A 21,059-nucleotide genomic window follows, 5' to 3' on the forward strand; every position below is an offset into this window, starting at 1 on the left:
GCACCCTTCTATTGATTCATTATAATTTAAATGATTCTTCTGTAGGCAGATGCTCATTTTTGGTACTCTACAGTGCTGCACTGAACATCCATTCACATACTTACTGAGAACTTTATTTACACTATACACACAAGTCTTTAGGACAAACTGTTCTAAGGAGAACTGCTAAGATGGTATGAGCAGGTTTCATAGTCTTAATGAACCATCCTCCAGAAAATTAAAGTGCTTTATATTCCCACATACATTGGGGTTGACTAACATGGTGAGATGGCTAAATGTTATTTAACCCCAGGATTATCTTATAGTTAGTAAAAATAACAGTTCTGCACTCACATCTGAGTACAGATGTACCTTACTTAATTGGTGATATGAGAAGGCATATGTATCCTAACAATAAAGTTCATAGAGGGAATCAAGATCATCACTCTTCTGCAAGGTTCAGATAAATAAAAAGCTTATGTAAGCCACCAACTACTAGACTGCTGAGTAATGTTCAGGCGTGAGTTATACAAGTGCTTATTTAAAATGTTTCAATGGATGAATTTTCTTAAATCACTTTTAATTATCTTGTATGAGTTTCTTGATAAATTTCCTTACATTACCGGGAATACAAATTTCTCATATAAAAGAACAGCCATTCTTACAAACTGTTTTGCATCATAAAAAATAGGTAAAATATAGGAAAACAATCCCTCAAATCAAGGAAACAAAAATGCATGTGGTGTTCTGTAATCTATCTCTGGAAAGATAAAAACTAGTTACATCACATCATATCACAGGTGTCCAGCTGTCCTTGTTTTTACTTAGTGGTCTCCTTGAGTACTTGGGGAGTTTGTAGTGGTGACAGACTTCAAACAGACTCAACTCATTTACTCCACAGAAAAAAATAACTCAGTAATAATGGCTGAATGTCACAGAATAAAAACATGCAACTGTTTAGACTATTCCTATTTTAAACATAAAGCCAACATAACTTTGGAGTCTAGTTATCAGAAAACAGGCCATAAACACCACCAATGAAAACAATACTATACCCATTACCCAAGTAAACCTCGTTAACTGTAGACAATGAAACTAACCTTAGAATTCTTAGAATTCTTGGTTATTTAAAAAGTAACAGTAATGGAGTATAATAGCTACCTCAAAAAAAAAAAGAAAAGGAAGAAGGAAAGAAAAAAAGAAAAACATTGGGAAAAACTTTGCCTTAGCAAAAACTAGCTTGTATTATTCATACTGTAAGTTACTGATGCAAATGCAGTCTTTGGGATGGAGAACATACTTCTCTAGAAGCCCATGAGAATAAATGGAATTAGCTAACTAGTGATTTGGTCTGAGATCTAGGACCTTTGACAGTCCCTATCACAGCATCAAAAATATTCAGATTATAGGCAGCAAAAGACCTTGACATGAAAAACTTACATGGATATTTATTTTTGACCTAGTTCCAATGAACAGTTCACTGTATTTAGAATAAAATGTTTGTCTCGATACTTGAAAATTTAGCTTCAGGGCACTGATAGAATAATACTTTTACTAAATTCCTAAAGAAACATAACCACTATCACATACCATGTTAACATTTTTTTTTGTAGTTACTGTATCCTGTATTTTATAATTTCCAAGCATCAGCTCTTTTCTTTTTCATTAAAATATCTTCTATTTTTGAATATTTCTTCAGCAAATCTTTCTTTTTAAAAAAAAAAAATTTATTTAATGTAATACACTGTAGCTTTCTTCAGTCACCCCATAAGAGGGTATCAGATCTCATTACAGATGGTTGTGAACCACCATGTGGTTGCTGGGATTTGAATTCAGGACCCCCAGAAAGCAGTCAGTGCTCTTAACTGCTGAGCCATCTCGCCAACCCTCAGCAAGTATTTCTAAAGGAGCATTTTGCCACTGGTTTGCAATTGATATAAAAATGAACCTCAACTCTTGGTTGCCCTGCCACCATCACCTTCCAGGTGTATGACCTCTACCACAACACAGGCTAAAAATTCAAAAAAATTCCATGTCCCAGAAGCAGTGAGTAAAGACACTTGCTGAAAGTATGATGGTCAAAGTTTAATTCCCAGGACCCACATAGTAGAAGAGAACCAACCCCAGCAAGTTGTCTTCTGATCTCCATGTAGGAGCCCTGATTCATATGCACAGAGCACATGCACACATTCACCCACCCAGTAACAACAACAACAACAACAACAACAAAAAATCCATGCTCCAGATTGCAATAGATCTCTTATGAACCAACATTAACAACTAAAACACAGAAGACTCTAGTTTTCTGAGGATAAAACAAAAACCAACGAACCAACCAACCAAAATCTTTGAAAGTGCAAAAATTGGCCAGTGTGGTGGTATACACCTTTGATATCAAAATTCAGAAGAAGGCAGAGGCAATCAGATACCAGTGAGTTTGAGGCTGGCTTGGTCTACTTAGAGTTCCAGGACAACCAGGGAAACATAGTGAGAGACTGTATCAGACAAACAAAAATGAAAAAATTATTACTACTATTTAGAAAAACACTCCAAAACTAAACTATGGAAAACTAGCAATATTGAATAAGATCTTTTATTTCCTGTCCTTACAGACCACTAGCAAAGTATGCCCTGGTTAATTACCACTTGCCACTAATAGTGACAAAATTAGTATGACTCGTCTATAAATTTCAGATTTCTATTTTTCAAGATTGCTTTTCAAATTACAAATTCCAACTCTCAGAAGAAACAAACACACTGGCTTTCCATTTGCTTTAGTACCAATATTCAAACTTTAGCCAATTCCTGGATATTTGTTAACTAACTTGTTTTTCTACTAGCTTTCAAACATAATACATTTTACTTGAGTATACGTATACTTAAGTATATGCACTTACAAATTTCTGCTTTAGTAAACTGCTCAAAAGAGACAATACACTGGTCCTTACTTTGGCTATCAACTTGCTGCATTCTAAATATACTCACAAAACAGAAAAGGCAAAGACAAATGTTAAGGGGCTGTGACCATTCCTTATTCTTTTAAAATTCAAATTTAGGAACTCTTTTATGAGTTCAGTCTGGTATATGTTGCTCTCTTAAGAAACAAATTCTAGCCAGGCAGTGGTGGCGCACGCCTTTAATCCCAGCACCTGGGAGGCAGAGGCAGGCGGATTTCTGAGTTCCAGGCCAGCCTGGTCTACAGAGTGAGTTCCAGGACAGCCAGGGCTATACAGAGAAACCCTGTCTCGAAAAAACAAACAAAACAAAACAAAACAAACAAACAAACAAAAACGAAAGAAACAAATTCTAGGGTACTTGTAGTTCTTAAACTATTTTAAGGAGTGGTCACTGATATTCATACTAACCTGATAAAGACCATACACCTTTTCCTCAAAAAAAAAAAAAAAAAAAAAATGAAAATATGATCTAAAGTATCCAAAAACTCAAGTTTTTGCTCTATATACCCTTTTCTGAACTGCAACTAGCTGGAATAAAGGAGGCTCAAAAGTGACTTATGATGTATAGATATTTGGAAGGAGCTTTTTGTCTTCCATTATTAAAGAAATAAGATCTCTATCATAAGGGATAACTCAATAACTTCCCATTCATTTCCTCTCTGACAAAGTAGCCTGAAGGAAAAATCAAAATGTATCTAAACAACAAATGAAAGAAAGTGCAGATTTTATCAGTACAGTCAAATGTTCTAGAAATCAGGAGAATGACATGGTATAATGAAAAGATCTTGAAATCAACAGATTTGATATACTGTCTATTATTTAGCTATGTGGTCATTCTAATTAAATCTGTTTATAATCCACCTCAGTGCATAGTTCTAAGAATTTAGCAACTTACAAATTTTGGTATGCAGCTTTCCAATACAATAAGGAGTAGAATAAGAGCTTAGATGAAAACAAACAAGGAACTCCTTTTCTTCTTCTAAGGCAACCATTTCAAGTGAAGGTGAGGAATGCGCAGTTTTGTTCCATGTCACTAATAACAGCCAAGACTACATCCTGTCTCAAAACCAAAACACAATCAGAAAAACAAACAAAAACCCCCTAATCTATACAGGTTACTACTATATTCTTTTATTGAGCCACTCCATTTTGTTGACTGGTAATATGTGATGGTCAGGAGATGAACTAGGCTCATAGTACATATAGTAAACAACAGGGAGAAACCAAAACATCTGGTTCTGTTTGGAGTTTTGTTTTTATTTTGAGATTAGACCTTATTCTGAAGCCCAGGCTGGCTTCCAACTCTAAACAGTCTTTCTGTCTTATCTGCACCAACAAGTATTCAGATTATAGGTATACCCACTGGTTCTGCTACTGTAGTCTGCTTGACCAGGTCCCACTATGGCCAACTCTATAAATACTTTTGCTTTAAATTTAAAATGTTTTATGAGAAGATTTTTAAATAGGCACAAAACTGAAATAATTTTAATCCATCTGGTTACTATCCAGTCCTAACATATCCTACAACTGATTTTCGTTCCAAAGCAAATTCTAGATAACCTATCATTTCATAAGCGGTATTTCAGCACATAAAATAGCTGTCTTCAGATACACCAGAAGAGAGAGCATAAGATCCCATTGCTGATGGTTGTAAACCACCATGTGGTTGTTGGGAATTGAACTCAGAACTCTCTGGAAGATCAAGACAAGTGTTTTTTTCTGCTGACCCCAGAGGACATCTTTTGAGAGCTGGTTTGTGCTTCCCTTTCAACTTTAAATGAGTTCTAGAGACTGAATTCTAGTTGGGCTTGCACGGCAAGAGTTTTTAATCTATGGATTGCATTTCTTAAGTAAACACTGGCATACTTATAAAATTAGAGACCTGCTGAGTATGATGATGAAAACATGCAGTGAAACTTAGTTGGACGCAGTCAGATTCACAAGTTCAAGGTCAACCTGGGCTACAAAGACTTTTAACTTAAAGGAGCTCTGTGGCAAAACTGCTAAGTACAGACAAAACCCTAGGTTGGAATTCCATCCAAATCTCTCAGAAGCTTCAAATTTCAGCTAAGTATCAATTACTCCTTTTAAAACAATTAGTTATTTCATATAATCAATGGAATAAGGAAAAACAGGTGCTATTTACAACATATGAACATAATCCTAAATAAGGCAGATTTGGAGTTTAAAAACTAATCAGATACTCATAGCAGTAATACCAACTTTCAGATGAAAAGCTATCATTTACTAATTATTCTATACCAGCAAGTTTTTCTATACTCGATTTCCATGTAACATTTATAATTACAACTCTATGAGGAAGGTACTATTTCTATTAGGGTAAATTAAACTTGCCAAGACACTTGAATTAAAAAGTTAGAATCTGGCTGGGCAGTGGTGGTGCATGCCTTTAATCCCAGCTCTTGGGAGGCAGAGGCAAGTGGATCTCTGAGTTCCAGAACAGCCAGGGCTACACAGAGAAATCCTGTCTTGAAAAAAACAAACTAGAATCTGGGTCTGAAGAGATGGCTTAGCAGTTAATAAAGAGTGCATACTGCTCTTGCAAAAGAACTAAGTTCAATTCCCAGCACAAATGTTGGGCTGCTCATAAATGCCTATAATTCCACCTCTAGGAGATCCTGCACTTTCTTCTTGTCTTCAAGTACCCGAACATTTTATTTTATTAACATGTGCACAGACATTAAAAGAAGCACAATCAGAACCTGAATTAAGGTCTATCCGATTTCAGAACTCCCATCTCTTTTTGTGAGTGCTGAAGTGGGACAACTCAAAGCGTACCTATTTCCTTTCTTTTTAATTTAAACTTACGTACGCAAATATACACTGTATATCCAGAATATTCTTCTCACATCCCCTCACTTTTCCCTTTTAGAACCATCACATTCTTTTTTTCTTTTTTCTTTAGTTTTTCGAGACAGGGTTTCTCTGTGTAGCCCTGGCCGTCCTGAAACTCACTCTGTAGACCAGGCTGGCCTCAAACTCAGAAATCCGCCTGCCTCTGCCTCCCAAGTGCTGGGATTAAAGGCGTGCGCGCCACCACCTCCCGGCGAACCTTCACATTCTTGTAATCATTTCTTCATCAACTCATCTGTTGTGATTTAATAATGTTAGTCTACTTATTACAACTTGATAGTGCTGAAATGTGAAACCTTAACTCTTACGATATCACAGTTAGCAAGAATAAAACATTTAACTGATGTTAAATCATCTGAATTCATCTGAAACTGAAGTGAAATAAAAAGATACTTTTAATAAATGTCTGCTGAGAAGCTATTGCAGCAGTAGTAGCCACCAGGAACTAACATAACCTAGCGCTTCAACAAACAGTTTTAGAAGAAGAAGAAGAAAAAAAAGGGCAGATTTCTACCCCAAATAAGTTATACTAAGTCAAGAAATTCTGGTTTCTAAAAAACTCTATGCCATTGCTTTTATGGCATAAAACTATTAGTTATTGAAAAAATCTAAAATGAGATAGTTTTAAATAAACTTACTTCTTAGATACTTAAAATAGAAGTATCCTGAGAAAATACCACCTTGATCCTCAGAATACATATGGCAAAGAAAACTAACTCACAAGTTAACTTCTGACTTCAGGCATGTAGATATGCATGCCTCCCCATAAATAAACGCAAATGCAAAAAATACTGATGTGTATAATGAATAGGTGAATCTGAGTGTGTGACAGAAAGAGGACACAGAAGAAGACCTTAGGGCTAGAAGGAGGCTATTATTTTTTATCATACTTAGCTTCCTAAATTTTACATAATACCTAGAAAAATATTTTATCTACATGCAAAGCAAAAGGTAATCCCTGAAAAATTTGAAAGTGAAATAAAAATTAACTTCACTAAGTATCAAGCTGGTGGCCTAATCACACAGAGAACACTCCAAAAAATTTTGAAATGCTGTAATTTAGTTGACTATGTTTGAAGGGATATACTTTAAAGAAATCAAGTCAACAGAATAAAACAAGACATTCAACTTTTAGTAATCATACGGTTCTACTAATCTAAAACTGTTTCGAGTATACAGTGGCAAAAAAAGTGAAGAAATATGTTGGTGTCACTGGAAATTGGGCACAGAAAAAAAGAAGATGTTTATATTAACTATACTGAATTTGAAATACCAGTGGTTAAGTGTTTGAAAAAGAAATCATTTTTAAAGAGTTGTTTATTTAAAAGATCTAGAAACAGTATCAATTAAACAACAATGAACATTCCTTGTCTCTAAGGATCCTTTGCCAAAACAAAATAAGACTGTGTGAGACAACCAAAGTAGAAAGGAAGACCTGAGTTCTAGGCAAGCCTGTGTACAAGACCCTGTCACAAAAGGAAAATGAAACACCCCCCACTCCACACACGTACACCCACACAACCCAGCAACTGTTTGGGGTGAAAAAGGTTAAAAACGATTCTACAACATTAGGTCATACTAGAACTAGAGAGCAGTGAAACAAGCAAGGAAGATACTAAGGATGAATTTAAAAGATTTACTTAGCCAACAGCTAAAGGCAGTACGATCCGAACGTCAAAAACACTAACAGAACGGCAGCTAACACATTAAACATATTCATAACCATGAGCACAGAATAGTGCTTCACAGCTAGACCCCCTCAAGGGACACCTTGAGTTTCCCCCTTTCTGACTATATGTCCATGAGGATATGGGTATCTTCTGCTGTTTTCAGCTTATCGTGAATATTAAAGAAGCAGTTTTGAAATGGCGGTCTTTTGAGAAATATAAAGTTATTGTTTATTTAAAACCTCCTATCGAGCTGGGTGGTGGTTGTGAAAGCCTTTAATCCCAGCACTCAGGAGGCAGAGGCAGGCAGATCGCTGTAAATTAGATGCCAACCTGGTCTACAGAGTGAGTTCCAGGACATTCAGGGCTACATAGACAAACTCTGTCTCAAAGAAACAAACAGGCAACAATACTCCTTTTTAAAAAAATACTCCTTTTTAAAAAACAAAACAAAAAAAAAGCAAAAAAAAAAACTTATTAGTGAGCTGGAAAGATGGCTCAGAGGTTAGGAGCGCTGGCTGCTCTTCCAGAGGTCCTGAGTTCAATTCCCAGCTACCACATGGTAGCTCATAACTATCAATCTGCAGGCATACACGCTGACAGAATGCTGTATATGTAATAAATAAGTCTTTTTAAAAAATCTTATTAGTAATTAAAATCTTTAAGGATGTATTTATGTGTACAGGTGTGCATGTCCAAGGAGGCTAGATGAAGGCATTTGTGAGCTACCTGCTTGAGTGTCTGAAACTGAACTCTTTCTCTGGAAGAGCAGCATATACTCTGGATCACTAAGCCATTGCTCCAGAATTATTCTGGTTTTAACTTCAAGTACAAAATCTTATTGTAGAGAACCACTCAAACACTAATTCATTGGGAACTCAGTTTTTAACACCTTAAAGTTTGAGGTTGGTTGATCTAGGCCACAAATATCAACAGTTGCTTAATATCATAATAGGCAAATACTATGAAACTCAACAAAGTACGTACTACCATTATAAAGTATGCTGCAATCTACCTCATCACTAATTCATATGAAATGTAGGTATAAGGATATCTCACAATAAAATATATTAAAGACAACCTAGCCTTAAAAATCCAAAAATTAGAAACTCTATAAAAACAGCATTTTTTAAAAATATACACAAGACACAAAAGAAAGGGAGGTAAAAACCTATTGACTCAAACCAATCAAGTGCAATGTATTGTCCTTACCTTAAAAAGTTATTTCTCTCTATATGGGGTGTTCTGCCTGTATGCATGTGTCAAACCCACAGGTGTGTCTGGTGACTGTGGAAGCCAGAAGAAGGGATCAGATTCCTTGGAACTGGAGTTATCTAACCCTAACTCTAACCCTAACCCCTAATCCCTAACCCTAACCCTAACAACAGAGGGTTATGAGCTACCTTCTGGATGCTGAGACCCCAACCTGGATCCTCTATAAAAGCAGCAAGTGCTCTTAACTGCTGAGCCATTTCTCTAGTTCCATTATGGACCCTATCTTAACCAAGTGAATTTGAGTAGAGTGTGCTGGGAGAATCTAGGGTCTGGTGTATGCTAGGCACACATTCTACCATTGAGCTACACCCTCAATCCCCAAGTAGGCTATTATTGTTGATGCTGTTGTTGTTTTAGGGCAGGGTCTCACTGTGTAGGCCTGGAACTCACTTTGTAGACCAAGTGCCTTGAACTCAGAGATCTGCCTGCCTCTGCCTCCCAAGTGCTGTGATTAGGCTTTTACCACCATGCCCCACTCTAAATGGGGTATTTTAAACTAAATAAAATCCAAAGAAAATACATTTTTCCTAGTCTGCTATAAATTTTCATAATAAAGTTTTAAAATTAATCTAATCTCTAGCTACTTCTTGCTATACTATTAATGAAAGGAAAATACATTCTAAAAATTGCTTACAGGAGAGAGTAAGAGACCAACAGACAAATTCTATCACAGAATCAGAACGCACAAAGAAAACTGGTCTGCTAGGTAGAGACTAAGTTTCCTACACAGTTGATGGTCTGTTCTAGGGAAATTAACATGTGGCATGGTCCCTCCTCCTCATAAAAGATTAAGAAAAATTATTTTGGGTCTAGGGTGTAGTGATAGAACACCTGCCTTTCCCCTCATTATTCTCAAAAAAGATGATCAGCTGAGGTGCTAAAGAGGACCAGAGTTCAATTCCTAGAACTCACATGGTGGCTTACAACTATCTGTAAATTCAATACCAGAGGACCTGAGACCTTTGTCTGTCCTCTACAGATTATCAGGCATAATCACGGTGCACAAACATAGATGCAGACAAAATACCAGTAATTAGAAAGTAAGTAAAATTTTAAAAAATTAGTTGAATCCTTTGCACAATTATCTGAAACAGAAATGCATTACTATTATTACACATTTAGGCAAAACTAACTCATTCCACCTTAGTACACTGCAACTCTGTATAAGATTTATTTTTAGCTGGGCAGTGGTGGCGCACACCTTTAATCCCAGCACTTGGGAGGCAGAGGCAGGTGGATTTCTGAGTTCAAGGCCAGCCTGGTCTACAGAGTGAGTTCCAGGACAGCCAGGGCTACACAGAGAAACCCTGTCTCGAAAAAAAAAATTATTTTTAGATTATATTCATATGAATGTGGTTCCCTTGGAGGCCACAAGAGATCATCAGCTCCTCTTAAGCTTGAGTGTGCTAGGAACCAAACTTGGATCCTCTATACAGTGGTTCTTAACATATGTGGTTGTGATTCCCTTAGGTCGTCTAAAGACTATCAGAAAACACATTTATGATTTATGACATTTATGATTCATAACAGTAGCAAAATTCAGTTATGAAGTAGCAATGAAAATAATTTTATGATTGGGGAGGTCACCACATAAGGAACTGTACTAGAGAGTCGCAGCATTAGATCCTACTACAGGAAGGGCTCTCAATCCTGAACTGTCTAGCTCCCACTATGCTATTTTATAAAGTAGGGTATGCCTACTTCTTGTTGCTTTGCATATTATGTAAATTTCCAGCCATTCCTTTTCATACTAACAGTTCATAAAAAACTGTAAGAGGAAAGCTATACCAACCTAGAGCAATGTTTCTCAAAAAAGGCTAGATTTCTACTCAAATCATGAACTGATCCATTAGGACTAGCAATACTGTAAAGCCTAATGACCTAAGCATCAAGTATATGAGTGAAATAAAAGCATTTGGTTTAGGTCAATTAAGCCTAAGATCCCAAAGTAAAAGTACCTTGGAGTTAGCTTTCTTATTTACTTGTTCTAACTGTTAAATAGCAACACTAACTTCTGAGCAATATACCTGAAGTTATTAATGTTTACTTGTTTTGATTCTTTGGTACTTCTGCTTATTTATCATGCAGTCAATAAACTGATTGTTTAACCTGTGAAAATTTTGTTTTAAAGATTTTTAAACATAAACACTCTTTCAATAAAAGTAGTCCAAACACAAACATCCTAACAATTTCATGTATTTTTAGCTCCATCTTAAAATGTTCTTTGACATAACCAACCTGACCTTGTTTTGTACTTTTGCTGGGTTATAAATTAAAGTTCTATTTGGTATAAATAAAAGTAAATTTGTCTAGAAAGAACAGAACTATTTTAAAAGAGACTTCAATTTTAGACTTGCTCCTGTATTTTTTCCAGATCTGTTGGTTTTTTTTGTTTGTTTGTTTTTTGAGACAGGGTTTCTCTGTGTAGTCCTGGCTGTCCAGAAACTCAACTCTGTAGACCAGGTTGGCCTCGAACTCAGAAACCTGTCTGCCTCTGCCTCCCAAGTGCTGGCAGATCTGTTCTTTTTAAAAAACAAAAACAAACAAACAAACAAAAACAACAACAACAAAAAACTAGCTAACATCTTTCAGGCTGTGGGCACAGAAATACACCCATTTCCATGGCTGTAGTAGTCTGTGCCACAGAATTGAGAAAATAAAATTTATGTGTTCATACAGCAATGTAATGTTACTCACCCTGTAGTCAATCTCACTGCCTCAAAAGCCTATCTTTGTTCTACGTTAGGAGGTTAAATACTTGTCTTCATAGTAAAATTTAAGTTGTTGTTTTAAGTATCCTTCTGGGCTCATATATATAGCACTTGCCAATACATGCAAGGTCCTGAGTTCAAGATTCAAAAACCACAAAAAAGCACTCTTTTGATTCTATCTCAAATGTCAATAATCACACTTATTTTTTTAAAAAAAATACATATAACTATTTTCCCCTTAAAAACAAGCTAATTCTAACAGTCCACGGGGGGGTGGGGGGATACAAATAAATGCAGAGGAAAACTAATTGCTAATATATCCTTCAAGGTCCTTTTTCATAAGTAAAACCTTGCTTGGATACCAGGAGTGTTCAGTTGATTATTAACTGCAGACTGCATAGCACTCCTTCCCAGAAGCCATGAAGGCACAAAATTGTTGGTGATAGGAAATAGAATTTTTTAGTATGAGATAAAAATAAGAACAAGAATAAAAATGTTTTTGAAAAAAGTTATGCACATTGGGAGAAAAAAAGCTTTATAATATAAATCAACAACAAATGTAAACATAAAATAGTGAAATCCCTGTGCACTGACACCAGCACAATCCTAACCAGATCATAATTTCTAAGAATTACAAAGTTCCCACTCTTACTATAACAGCAGCACACATGTACCATATGAATTCTTGGGAGGTCCAAGTATCCACATTTCAGGAGTGAAGAGGGAGAAAATCTGAGCACCACAATACAACAAAAATGATAAAAAATAAATTTTCATTTTGAGTAGTGTCGGAAAAGAAGGTTTCAAAGAATTCAGGCATGAAATTTTTGTATTCAAATAGCTATTTAATTGTTGTATATATAAAGGTTTAATGTTAAAATTCTTAATTCTAGCCATAGATCCAAGCTGCAAGCACTGGTAATCTCCAATATAAACTACAAAACAGAATGGATTTCATCTTATAATACAGTGGCATCTGGCAGTGGTAATAACTATAAACAGCCAATGAAATTACATGCTTTAAAAACCTTTCTGTAAGCTAAGAATCTGAAACAGTGTACCAACAAGAGTGGAGGACATAAAAGTTATTTGTCACTAGACTTTAAAGTATTAGCTTTAGAACATATAAACAAATCCACAACCTACCATAATATATAAGCTACAGTATCCCATTCAATCCCCCTTTGTCCTAGTTTCTTTTTTGCTGGGAAGAGGCATAGTAGGGTGATAATAATAGCAGGAAGTAAGGTAGAGCACAGCAGGATGCGGTGCTGCGTGTGCTTCACTTCCATGCTGGCCCACTGCTGCCCTGATCTTTTATGAAAATGAAATTAGCTACTTGGGAAGCCACAAGTTATAAATATTACTAAAATCAAGATGTAGTCTCCTGCCGGGCAGTGGTGGCGCACGCCTTTAATCCCAGCACTTGGGAGGCAGAGGCAGGTGGATTTCTGAGTTCGAGGCCAGCCTGGTCTACAGAGTGAGTTCCAGGACAGCCAGGGCTACACAGAGAAACCCTGTCTTGAAAAAACAGACAAACAAAAAACCAAAAAACAAAAAAACAAACAAAGATGTAGTCTCCTACTATCTCACTTATGTCAGGATCTGTTTTAGGTCGTTAGTTTGATTCAGTCAACAGAAGCAATAAAAGCCACATTTTAGAGATTTCTATTATTTTGGAAGGGAACACTAATGCTAGCAATCAGTATCTGGTATAGAGTGAGGATAGAAGAACTAGCTTCCGTTTAGTCCCCACAAACCTCTGGGAATAGTCCAAGTTAACAGACTGTAAAAAGAAGAAAAGACCATCTAAATTTCTATAGTAATGTATAATATACATCACTAGAGTTCATATAAATGTTATGCTATTTTGCTGATGAGAAACTTATCCCAGCAGTGTTAGTAACAGAAATTTACTTTCTTGTTTGGGCATGTGTGCACATGGGTATGCATATTCAGGTCAGAGGACAACTTCATTTCATTTTGTAGGCATTCTTTCCCTACAACTTTGACAGGGTCTCTTACTGGCCTAAACTGGCCAAGTAGGCCAGGCTGACCTAGAGACCTGGCATCTCTGCTTGCCCAGGGCTGGGATCAAAAACATCCATCACTCATCACACATCAAATTTTACGTGGGTTTGGGAGACTGAACTCAAGTACTCTTTTTACAAATACCTGACCAACTGAGCCTTCTACCAGTCTCTTCATTTTTTTTTCCAGATCAAAATATTCTGTGTATCGTAATCGCCAAGATTACCATACTTAAAATAAAATGTTAATGGGCAACATGCTGTATTTCTTTTTACAAAAGGGAGAAATGAAACAACAAAACAACAACAAAAAAAAACTTGATCAATGTATGTTACATACAGCATTCTGGTTATGTTAGTTTACAACAATGTCTTCTTTGCTAATCCGTAAAAAGAAATCAGCATTCCAGTTCTCTATCTCACTCAGGCAACAGATGTGCGCTTAGAAAAACAGTTCAAGGATTTCTAAAAATTAATTCTCTTAAAACAAACCATTTGTGGAAATGAGCTGTCATATAGTACTTTATAAGGAAGAATCTTTTGTAATCTAAATAACTACTGTCTAATTTGTAAATGTAATTTTAAAAAAGAACTAGCATATATGTAACATTTGACATTTAAAAGTAGCTGAATGATTCAGGACTGACTCTTTAACATTTTAATGACACCTTCAACAGGAACCTAATTTTGGCAGTATTGCTCATGGTTTTGCCTATAAGAGATATAACATCATAATTTTCATTAAGTAATGAGCTAGATGAAATCACCTTTTGCTGAGAGCTAAGCACAAACTAATAGGATTAAGCCTAAACTAAAAGATGGGGACAAGTAGTAATCTCCAGAGCAGATCAGATTCATCAGATTCTGCAGGAAGTAGAAGGAAGACTGAAACAATAAGGTAGCTCTCTTTTGTGTTTGTGTGTGTGTGTGTGTGTGTGTGTGTGTGTGTGTAGTTTGGGGGGTTTTCTGTTTGTTTTTTGATACAAGAGTTTAACTCTATAGCTTGGCTGGCATCAATCTTTGTTTGGCTCAGTCTCTTAATTCAGCTTCCTGAGTACAGAACATAGAAATGTGAGCTAAAAGGCCCTGTTATTAAAAAAAAAAAAAAAAAAAAAAACTTTTTTCAGTACACATTTTCCATGATAATGATCAAACATGTAAATGTTGGACTGTGCTTTTCCCCTTACTAAAATAAAACCAAAGTTACAATATGCAATTATTGCACAAAGGAAAACAGTACACCTTGTCAAATATAAACCCAACTAAACATACTGCATATATTGAAATACAAATTTAATTCACACAGAATGGTTCATTCTAATTTTTGGTAAAATCTGGCTAGCAGATGCTCTAGACCTGGTCCACTAAGGAGGCAACTTACACTTAGACGGACAGGGAGCATGGAACTCACTTTAATTCATACAAAGCTTTAGTGTCTCCCTTTTCACCTCGGTAGATAGGTCCTTTCAGATTTCTAGTATGTATGAAATTTGGGTTTAAAAGTATATGCTTGGCATAAATTCAAGGCTAAAGTGAGAACCTAAAAACAGTTTCTTTAATTGTAAACCAAAGTGAATCATCTCCTGGGGGAAAAAAATATCTTCTCTTGCTTTTCCTACCTCCGGCCCCTCCCCCACCAACACTGCTTCCCTGCTGTGCAAAGAGCCCTTTGTCCTGCCCCGCACTTATCTAGCTGTTTGGCCATATTGACAGGCCTACTGGAGGCATAATAAGGGAGTCAGTCTGACATAAGCAGCTGGCGATTTCAAACAAAAATCTTCCTTTTCTACTCACACCAAATCCTGCTGCAGAGGTCTGTGGCTCCTCCCATACTTCCACCTAGCTCTCAAATAGAGCAGCAAGCAACTGGCATTTCTCGTTGATTCCGTAGCACAAATCAAAAACTTGATAACCCTAGCCAGAATTCTTATGGCCACTAATATTTTTGTTGTTGCTGTTTTATATTGTAATTCCTAACATGAAGGCTAAAAGGTTTCCTCATCTCTGGGTGTATATATGTATGATTATCACTTCAATGTGCCATGAAAACTCTGGGAAGCCTCACACCATAAGACAGAACAGACATGGAAGTAAAACACACACACACACACACACACGCAGGCACACACACACATATACACACACCAAACAAAACTGACCAATACTCTCTTAGGGTTTTGAAAATATCAAGGATTCAAAAGAGCTAAAAAAAAAAATTTACTTTCTTGACATCAAAGATACTTTATGGAAATTTATATTCAGGCATTTCCCTAGATGCTCTGCAAATAAATAAATAAATAAATAAATAAATAACTGGAAACAGTAAGGGAAGTAAGGGGTTTGATAACCCTTACTCATAAGAAAAACATACAGACTGTACTTAGTTTAGTTTCCCTGTCTCTTTAGTGTACCTCACAGCTCCCTTCTTCAAGTACTGAGTTCAAGCTCATCTAAGGGATGCTTTCTAACAGAATCAACTCTCAGGGTTACTGGCATCTCCACCCAGTTTATAACTTAACATAAAACAGTATAATTTCACTAAGGTTACATGATTTAACAAAGTACGTATGAAAGAAAGGGTATTTCCCTCTACCTTTTGCAACTTCTCTGAATTCCAGCCACTAGAGAAACCAATCACAATACCAAGTGAAGGTCATGCAATTTACTTGATGTGTTAGAATCTCTGGGGTCCAGAATACTACCAATCTATCTCATAGATGTATTACTCTTCTAAGTCTGCCTGAAAGGACACTTTAAATCAAATTATAAATGACTACCAGTTGAACTATTACACACATATTTTCCAGTCTAAGTTCACCACTAGCCAGACCTCCTAATTTCAAATTAAACTGACAAATCACTCGAGTTTAGCCAAAAGTTGTAATAAAATTTTATTTTACTTATGATCTAATTTCTTAGATATATATACTGACTAATTACTGACTGCTATTGCCTTTTGTTTCAAAGTTTCACCTTCGTCAAAAGGGTCAGAATAATTTCAGAAAGTACGCAGGCTCCTAGATACTAAGCAGTATCAAAAGATGTAGGCATTTTTAAATGTGCCAGTTCAAGTAATCCTTCTAAGAAAAGCCTCTTGATCTTCCAGATATTACTGTAACACCACAATCAGTTCCAAAAAAACAGGAAATAAAAGTGGTAGTCATTATTTTCTAAGGAAACCTGCATATTATAATTAAGCTCAAAACACTTGCACCTTAACTGTAAATACCTTGAACTGTAATATTATCAGTCAGTATGAGTGAAATCATACCTATGGGATAACAGCACCTTATCTACGTAACAAAAATATTATTACAACCATCTAAAACAATCATTAAGAGAGTTCTGTTTTATGGACTTGCTTTTAGCACTGGAAAAACAATATGAACGACATTTGTGAATGCAAAATACTCTCCACTGTTTCTTTGTTTTTGCTACAAATGCTAGAGCCATTACTACAAATTATAGATGTTTATGGGATCTAAATACATTTATACAAAACTGAACAAACAGAATCCTGAAAAGGTATTGGTTGCAATAATCTTAGGGAGGAAAAAAAAACCTCTACAATTTTGTGTTGTACATGCCTGGGTGATAGTCCAGCTTCAAATATTCCTTGCCAGACAAACTACTTAAAAAAAAGGCTTAATCAAAGATCACCCTGGTTGTTTGGTTAGGGGTAGAGTGGGCATGGAGGTGGTGGTAATCAAAACTTAGAACAAACTCTTGCTGTCTTCTTAGTATCTTGAACTAAATTCAATTTCTGAATATTCTTTCTGTGTTTCTGATGGATTACTGCCAAAACACATCTTTGTTCGGTGGAAAGTCCATAATCCAGCACATACATGATTAATCCAATTTATAGGTCAAATATCAGTAAGTATATCTAATCTGGAGAGGTCTACAGATTTAGAAATTAGTAACAAAACAGCATTAATCCAAAAGCAGCTCTTCTTAGTTTAGGCATCCAATTATAGTAAGATGTTTAGCAGAACATCTATTCATGAAGGCAAATATGGCCTAACATGGAGAGACAAATACAAACCTGAAATGACTCAAGCAATTAAAAGATGGAGGAAAACATGTCAGTTGCATTGGAAAAACAAAACAAAGATCCTCCTCACCCTACTCTTGTTCTCAGAAAAATCTTTACTATTTTAGTCTTTTAAGAGGTTAAAAAAGATCAAAACACTAATGAACTTTAAGTCCCACGAAGGGTAAAACCTCAGATAGTAACAAAAAGCTGCCAACCCCTTCCCAAACAAAAAATCCAAGTCTTTAACTTTGATCCAGTTTTCAGACACTGATATCCATAAATGGATAGTTATGAATTGCCAATTCTGGTCTCTTCACTAGCAAAAAGCAAACCAGCTCAGCAGTGCAATTTCCCAGGAAAGCAAGCAACATTTCTCTCCAGTCCTGAGCAGCCATCACTAAGTGCAGTTCCCTGCAGCCAACAGCATTAATGGACGCTGCACTGCTGTCCTTCCCTGGAGACAGCAGCCAGCACTACTCAAGCTTCTCACGTAGCAACCAGAGCTCCAGAGCCAGCAGCTGCTGCCGCCTTGTATACTCACTCCTGTGATCCAACACAGGAGCAACCTTTTCTTTACCCCACCCCCACTTCTTAACACACTTTTTTTTTTTGGACAAGTGCTCCATGCTGGAAGGGTTGGAATTATGCTTTTAGAAAGAAACACTCCTAAGGTCACTGTTTTAAATTGAGATCTTTGATTAGAAAATCAACATAGACCAACTTCCAAATATTCCTTTTAATTAAACCAGCAATTTGGGAGTAAGCATTAAATTTTAGTTTTTAAAAAGCCAATTTTCCAAACATTCAGCAATCAAATTTAAATTTACTGTTAGGAACTAGAGCCTTGGGTCGTGTCCTACCAAAGAACATAATTCAATATTCTACACATGACAATCTGAATAACCTTAAAGCCTCTAATCCCATAACAGGCCACAAATTTTGGCCAGAGAACTAATGATCCTCCTGAGAAAACTGGAAGAAATCCAAGGAAAAGAAATTCCTGTGTCCTCCAAGCTCAGAAATCTCTATGTCAGTATTCTCTGCTTTAGTCCTAGGTCAGATTGCACACATCTAAAATTACCTCTTATAGCTTTCCTCTTAGCGATCTAAACCATTATTAATATAAAATTAATCATCAAAACACTTTCCTCTCAATATGCTGCACACAAACCTCCTCCTGGAACCTCCTCCATCTGAATCCTCCCCAATCAAAAGTATAGGTATTTAACATATACCCAAGGAAGTAATATAAACATGACCTTGGTTACAAATATGTCATCTAAAAACAATTTAGTCAAGGTTTGGAGGTAATGAGAGAACCTGAATCTTTTTAAGTATTCTGAGCACAAGAACAATTGGCAAAAGGAATTCAGGTATAGACAAAACCCAGAGCCCAGAGCTCTGGGCAAGAAATGAGTTGCTGGTGAACACGTTACACAAGTAACATGAGAAAGCAGAAAATGCAGGTCATACACGCACCCCTGACCCAGACCAGCAGGGCGGGCTGCAGCATCAGTATATAGGAGAAAGATCCCTAATTCCTAAGAATGAAAAAGGCAAAGGCGCCCTATAGAATAAATTAGCATAGAAGGGGCTTTCCCAGCAGTTGAAACTTTCCTTCAGAGCGATTCACCTACTAAAACCAGTGCTTCTGCCCACCACCATTCACCTAGGATCTTGGCTTGCACACATAGGGGAAGAGGATTCGTAAGGGGCACATTCCTTCTCCCCCTTCTTTAAAGTCGTTCTTAAAAGATTGCTCTCCACGCCCTAGGAAGGGAAAACGACAAAATTTGGCTCAATTCCAGGCCAGAACCCTACAAATTCAACAGGGATATCAAGGATACTGGGGCATACGCCACAGGGAATCCAAGAATGTGAGGTGGGGGTGGCGAAGGTAATATCTTTGGTGTGGGAAAAGCAGCAGCCATCTGAGATAGGAACTGGAAAACCAGAGGGGAGGCGCTCAGGAAGATTATGGAGGGGAGGACTGGGCCCCCACGAGCGATCAGAGTTGTCAGAAGGCCGCAAGAACAGGGGTGGAGGTGGGGGCTCAGAGACAGAAAAAAAAGTATGTGTATTTTGAGAGCAGGATTGAGGCCTCTCCTGAAAGAGGTATAAACGTGGAGTAGGCAGTACCCAAGAAAAAAGGGGAGACCAGAGTAGGGGGAGGGGAAGAGTCCTGACCCAGGGAAGACATTTAAAAAGGTAGTGGGGTCGACTAGATTAAGGGGAGCCTTTCTCTCTGGGCAAGAGGGATGCAATGGTGTGTAAAGGTAGCCGAAAAGACGAAAAGGGCAAGCATCTTCCTGCTACCAGCATGGGAAGGCCCAGGCCCACGACCCCGAGGAGAGGGAACGCAGGGAGAGTGAGGTGACCCTTCTTCCCCCGGGGCCCGGTCGTGTGGCTCGGTGTCTCTTTTCTGTTGGACCCTTACCTTGACCCAGGCGCTGCCGGGGCCTGGGCCCGGGCTGCGGCGCACGGCACTCCCGGGAGGCAGCGAGACTCGAGTTAGGCCCAACGCGGCGCCACGGCGTTTCCTGGCCGGGAATGGCCCGTACCCGTGAGGTGGGGGTGGGGGGCAGAAAAGGCGGAGCGAGCCCAAGGCGGGGAGGGGGAGGGCCAGGGGCGGAGGGGGCCGGCACTACTGTGTTGGCGGACTGGCGGGACTAGGGCTGCGTGAGTCTCTGAGCGCAGGCGGGCGGCGGCCGCCCCTCCCCCGGCGGCGGCAGCGGCGGCAGCAGCGGCAGCTCACTCAGCCCGCTGCCCGAGCGGAAACGCCACTGACCGCACGGGGATTCCCAGTGCCGGCGCCAGGGGCACGCGGGACACGCCCCCTCCCGCCGCGCCATTGGCCTCTCCGCCCACCGCCCCACACTTATTGGCCAGCTCGCCGCCAATCAGCGGAGGCTGCCGGGGCCGCCTAAAGAAGAGGCTGTGCTCTGGGGCTCCGGCTCCTCAGAGAGCCTCGGCTAGGTAGGGGATCGGGACTCTGGCGGGAGGGTTGCTCGGTGCGTTTGCGGGGAGGGGCGGCCGCGGTAGGCCCTCCGAGCACGGTGGAACCGCTTTGTGGGAAAGCTGGGTACGATTCGTTACGCTGAAAGGGGCAAGCAGGTGGTGGTCAGGAATGCGGTCCGCCCTGCAGCAACCGGAGGGGGAGGGAGAAGGGATCGGAAAAGTCTCCACCGGACGCGGCCATGGCTCCCACGGGGGGCGGAGGAGCGCTTCCGGTCGACGTCTCATCGTTGATTGGCTGCTTCTCCTCCCGCCGCGTGTGAAAACACAAATGGCGTGTTTTGGTTGGAGTGAGGCGCCTGTCAGTTAACGGCGGTCGGAGTGCGCAGCCGCCGGCAGCCTCGCTGTGCCCACTGGGTGGGGCGGGAGGTAGGTGGGGTGAGGAGAGCTGGACGTGCGGGCGCGGTCGGCCTCTGGCGGGGGAGGGGAGGGGAGGGGAGGGGACGGGAGGGAGGGTCAGCAAAAGTGGCTCGCGCGCGAGCTGCCTCCCACCCTCCCCTTCCTCTGGGGGAGTC

General features: G+C 38.7%; 1 protein-coding gene across 4 annotated transcripts in view; it reads right to left on the reverse strand.

Moving 5' to 3' along the window:
- Window positions 1-20,240, reverse strand: part of Setd5 (SET domain containing 5) — a 77,804-nt gene extending 57,564 nt beyond the window's left edge. For 3 of the 4 annotated variants that reach the window (XM_028788607.1, XM_028788605.1, XM_028788608.1), the window contains exon 1: window positions 19,967-20,045. The gene's annotated coding sequence lies outside the window, so the exon portion shown is untranslated. Of the gene's footprint in view, window positions 1-19,966 lie in introns of all 4 variants that reach the window. The other variant, XM_028788606.1, reaches the window with a different exon arrangement.
- Window positions 20,241-21,059: the final 819 nt, after the last annotated feature.

Source organism: Grammomys surdaster, unplaced genomic scaffold (assembly GCF_004785775.1).
Source record: "Grammomys surdaster isolate TR1022 unplaced genomic scaffold, NIH_TR_1.0 125756, whole genome shotgun sequence".
Taxonomy (NCBI): Eukaryota; Metazoa; Chordata; class Mammalia; order Rodentia; family Muridae; genus Grammomys; species Grammomys surdaster.